This window comes from Atta colombica, unplaced genomic scaffold, assembly GCF_001594045.1.
Source record: "Atta colombica isolate Treedump-2 unplaced genomic scaffold, Acol1.0 scaffold238, whole genome shotgun sequence".
Lineage (NCBI taxonomy): Eukaryota > Metazoa > Arthropoda > Insecta > Hymenoptera > Formicidae > Atta > Atta colombica.
Window position 1 is genome coordinate 2,457,248 of NW_017259336.1, and position 6,093 is coordinate 2,463,340.

The 6,093-nt window shown below is 27.8% G+C and overlaps 1 protein-coding gene across 1 annotated transcript in view; it reads right to left on the minus strand.

Moving 5' to 3' along the window:
* LOC108688766 overlaps positions 1-6,093 on the minus strand; it is a 33,127-nt gene that overhangs the window by 13,577 nt on the left and 13,457 nt on the right. The window lies entirely within an intron of this gene.

Below are 6,093 nucleotides of genomic sequence, written 5' to 3' on the forward strand. Positions count from 1 at the left end.
GATTAATTGTAATGTTTTGAATGTTTCTCAGTTTTCTCTTTACGTACAAGTTTCATGGCAACAAGGAATCGACTGGCACAGTGGCACCGGTGTTCAATGTTTGTCTTTTGCAATGTATACAACATTACTGTATTGTATACACATGCTGACCTTACTTGCCGTCGGCGCAAAACGAGATGCGATTGAGTCGGGCAGCGGCACGCGAGTCGCATTATAATTATTTCTCAAAACGCGTTTGCGACAAATAATGAAAGATGTCAACGACATCATTAATGAATATTAACGACTTCAATAATATATGGAACCAATACAGTTAATTATTCGTATACAAATATCATATTTTAAAGCGTGACAATTTAAATATATATTAAAAATTCCGAGTATACAATAAAGGATATAAATTATAAATTATTAATGCGATACGAGCAATTTACAAATAATATTCGAGCAATTTACAAAACTTTCTTTCTAGACCACAAACGCGATCAAGTAATACTTATAGATTTTTGGTCGTTGAAAATGATTCTGATATAAAACTATAAAAATATAATTATTACTATTAATATTATAGTAGTAATAACTATAAATGGAGTTCCTAACCATAATTATTTTATCATATAATTATAATCACAAGTACGAAACAGTGTATACATATCATACTGATAAGTTTAAAATTATTTTTTATTTTGACTTGACATAAATTGTTTATACTTTGAAGTATTTAAAAAATATTTTGATATTGCATCTCATCTCACGAAGGATATGTTTTTAGAGACAATTTTCCAGTGGTTAGTATGGCGTGGACGCTCATGGAAGCGACAATCTCAGTAATTATTTGATAGCATATCTAGCGACGCATTTGAAAGTGCACCTTGAAAGGCTCGCTACATGTTTTCAAACAGAAAAGATATTAATATGAATCGCCACTGTTGTGGTAACATTTAATTTCCAGCAACTAAAAGCAAAAATTTCACGATATAAAGCTAAGAAATTTTCATCTCTCTTTCATTTTTCTTTTAAAAATGTTTTGGCCGTATCATTATTAGCTAAAAGTATCAGCCAAAAAAATCCAAAAAATCAGTAAACTCTATACTCTATAATATATACTAATACGCGTTTTTCCTACATTAAATTATAATAAATTATAAAAAACAACAACTCAACAGAGAAGAGGGAGGCAAACAAATACTTTCTAGCTCTTTCCTGCAAAAGCATTAGTCAATCAGAGAGCCTGACAAAAAAGACAGCATAATCTTTCTAACATCAAAATGTTATTGTGTAAAAATTGAAATACCTTTTCCTTGACGTGCAAATATATATTATAAAGCTTACTGAAAAAAATGAATTAAAAAAGCTAGTATCAGAGCCTTATATCAGTCAAAAAATTTTAGTCATAAATGTGTTCTGAACCAATTACAAAAAATAAAATAACAAATAATTTGATTTATAATGACTTATAAAGCGCAATGTAATCATAATTTTCTACATTTTTATATAAATAATTTTTAAATAAATAGGGTAAAACCAAAAGTACACACCGCTTATATAAGAATACGCATTAAGCTTTACGACGCAATTATTAGATCATAGCAGCTGTACTCATACAAAACATGCCTCTTTGGTTAATCAATTTATATATCAAAAGTTCTTTAAATACATCTTTGCGAGAAAGCATCGTAACAATTTTTTTAAAAAGCTTAAATTTTAAGCTTTATTAAAGCTTAAAAAGTCTATTTTAAAATGCTAATCGGTTAAATTTTGTTCGATCCATTGTTTCCATCCAGGTAGAGCACTTACAAAAATAACAAAAATACTGAAAAAAATGTCAATTTCCAATTTTATATAATTTAGGAGGAAAATATATTATATATATCATAGAGACAAAATTCAAATGCCCGATTTTGAAACTGTATTCTTTTTCTTCAAAATACATTTTAAAAAACTTGTCTATAATTTCACCGAGATATTTACGTTTTTGTGAAATGCGAAAAAATTGCAAACGATCTCGAATATATGAACGGAAGTATATATTACAAAAAGTAAAAAAAATTTTTAAAAAGTCAGATAATCAAAAGATTGTTTATGATAAAGTTTGAGCATATAAAGATATAAGTATGTTCAAGTCTTTTCGCAAACAATCTTTTAATTACTCGATTATGTTAATTTTTTTTTTTCATAAACAGCGTAAGTTTTTACCGAAATATATTAAAGAGAGCATATGAAACCAATAGCAAAATATGACAGTATTTCATCACAAATTATCAATATAATTTAGTCAATAATAATTAAATTAGCGCGGCACACGCTCTCTCTCTCTCTCTCTCTCTCTCTCTCTCTCCTTTCTCTCCCTCCCTATCTCTCTCTCTCTCTCATCACGAAAAATCTAATAATTATTCATTTGCAATTGGCACATAAATTCTATTTATTTTATATTTACTAACATTATAACCTTCCTGAAATATATATTGTATTCTCATGTTCTTATTTGCATTTTATAATAAAGCAATGATAATAATGTAATAATTTCTACAATGTTCAAAAGTTTCCATTTATTAATTTTCAGGCAGTAAATTATTGTACCTATAATACACTAGAACGCCTGATAGCTTATACACGTGATGTGATGACAACACAATAAGACCTGTTAAAAATGATATTGCGCTGATTGCACGTTGTTAAATTAAATTTTTTTCCATTTGCCATTGTCTCTCTCACGAGAATAGGACAAACTGATGCTCTTATCATAAATGAGATGAGTATAGACGATATATAGCGGTGCAGACACCCACACGACGACGTTCATACATTAAAAGGTCAAGCACGTTTGTTCTTCCACATTGAATTTCGCTAATGGTGCCGCTGACGTTAGTCACGCCAACTGTAAACATATTCTACGTAATTCGCATGTGCGTAATAACTTCGACATACGCCAATATTTGCATTGGCGTCTGTCAAAGTTATTATCCGTAGGTATCTATTTTCATATAATGAGAAAAGGATTTCAGCACATTCTATTGGGTTGTCCGGAAAGTTCGTGCCGATTTTATACAATAGTTTAACTCATAATTTGTATTGTGTGTTATGTTGAAAAAAGATATTTAAAAACATCATATTTAAAAAGGTATTTGAAAAAATTAATTATTAAAATAATCCCACAATAAAATAAGATAAATCTGATGCTTAAAATGATTCGAATTTAACTCTTGGAATTAATTACAATCTAAGATTGTTATAATTATAAATGTAAATGATTGATGAAATATTCTATACACTATAGATACTATACACAGCACCATTGTGCACCATTTGCCTCATTTCGATAAACAACAATCTAGTTACTGCTTTTATGATTCAAACTACGTTGTAGTTAAGCCTCCTCATAATATGTTATTTCAATACTTCAGTTATGTGTTCGTGGAGTGTCGTATGTTTCACAAATAGCTTTGAATTCAGATAAATACTCGATCGATTTGTATTGTTTGCAAAATTATAATTAATTACAGTCTGCACTTAGTTTAATGATACATACACTATTCAAAGCCATACTCGGACATTAACTAGTCGTCACTTGTTTAAACAAATTTGATTATACTTATTTTAAAATTCATCAAATTTTTTTCTAATAAATCTTTTAACAATACTTCTCTCTATTTATATATTTATAGAATTTAAAGCTAATTTATAATTAAAATTCACACATTTCAACAATTAATAACTTAAATTATTTTTTTTATAACATTTAACGGATGTGTTATATCTCATTATAAATGATTCAACAAAATTTATAAATATCAGTAATGTAAATAATAAGAAGATATTATGTATCACACAGAATGTATTTATATCTCGCAATTAATTTTAAACAATTAAGAAATGTTAAAATTCGTTCCTTCTATAAGACGCCAACTGTGATAGAAAATGTTAAAAGTAAGTTCTATTTTAAAGATATTGGAACAATGATAGTTGTTCTTAAATGTCAAAACGTTTCCAAGTCGAAAGAGAAGCGCTTTGTTGTGAATCATATTAACACAAGAATCTCAGTCTGAAATTAATACATTCATTACATTCGCAGCATGTATACGTTATGAGATGAGGAAATATGTAGCTATAATTATACGATGACTGCGTGATTCGGGATGAATACGATTCGCGCAATTACCACACGACCAACACATACTTGTAACAAGTGCAAACCTAATTGTGGCATTCGCACGACGTTACACGACATAAATTACTATCGTTGTAATTTCGCGTATACAATACCAGTAAATCTGTAGGCAACATATAATATGTGGGTAGTGCTGTGAGATCTACCAAGTGATATCATTGAAACAGATCGTTCATATCATTATCGTCGAATATCAGTTTATTCTCAACAAGAAATTCAAAATATGTTACGTTCTGCAGCGTAAAAGAGCAAGGGAATCCTACCAGGACTGCTCAAAGTACTGATTTAATAGTTAGATACTAAATCGTTAAAAATTTTGATAAATATTAACAATAACGGATAATAGCTTAATTTTGACATATATTATTAAGGTCATGATTCAGTTTGACTTTCAGAAGGTTTTAGTCCACGCTCGTTATTCATCCAAAAGTTATTAACAAAATGTTTTTAATGCCTTGCAATGTTAATTATTTCACACTCTCCCTTTCTTGCATAACGACTTTCCAAGTGAAGTGAAGTCCACCTCACTATTCTTTCTGCCTATAAAGGACATCCGATTCCACGCAAAGCTAGGTCCCTCATTTCCCTTGGGCTACGCCAAGGGACATAATGACTTTTCATGCGGGTAGATCTTGCTTTGCATACAAACGTTCCTAAAGAGGACGATGAGATAGATCCCGCTTTGCGTGGGAAGTTCGCCCTTAGGCAGAGAGGAAGATGGGATTGAATTCACTTCACGAAAGTTGTTACGCAAGAAAAAGAGGATGTGAGATCGTAGTTTTTAACATTGTGACAGAAATAAAAAACGTAGTTTTTTAAACTTTCTTTTATAATTTGTTAATAATTTTTGAACCAGTAACGAGTGCTAAAATCTTCTGAAGATCAATGTGATTCATGATCTTGACAATATACAATATGTCAAGGTCCTCAGAGCTGGATCAATTATTATTAATATTTATCAAAATTTTTTATTTAATTTTAACTTATAAAAAAAAAATTATCAAATCGTTTTTAATTTGTTTTATTTTTTAATTCAAACATCAAAATAATTTCTTTTAGTAATCTTTTTTTATTAAATATAAAAGGTATATGTGTCTTATTTTAAATGTAAGAAAGTCGAATATTCGGGAAATATGAAAAAAATACGGAAAAATGTTTTAAAAAGTTGTATGATCTGAAGGGCAAATATTGGTATTAATTTTCGAAAAAATCTATTTATTTTTTAAGATCATATGGAAGTTTTTTAAAATAATTTTTTATTTAATATAATTTCTCTGGTTATTCCACATATAATAATATTAAAGTAAATCTATCGAAAAATTAATATAATTTACAAGATATTTAATATTTTATGTCAATGTATGCACCACAAAATATAAAATATCTCGTAAACATTATTAATTTTTCGATAGCTTTACCTTTACATATGAAATAATTGCAAGTATAAATGTAATAATATATGCATATAATATACAAAAGTTGATATTTTTAACCTAAAATCTAAAAAAAATTGCTTTTTTAGCAATAATATAATATTATAATAATTCGAACACATTTTCTTTCTTCTCAAAAACGTGAAGCAAAAAAACGATTTGTTGACCATAAAAATATAAGTCATAAATAAAAATAAATTACATTTATACATGAATAAATTACAATATGAAATTAAAATTTTATTATGTGAGCTATATAAATAAATAAATTTTCTCAGGAAAATATCAATATTATAATTATCTTTGTATTTCTTTAAAGGTTAAATAACAACAAATTAGTCACAATGCACGCGTCATATACAGTAATTTTCCGTCATATATTTATTGTTTATATATTCCAATATTTTTCTGAATGTGAATGAAGATTAGTATAGAAGTATTATTATCTAAAAATAAGAAAAATGTTTGTATATATATATATATATATATATT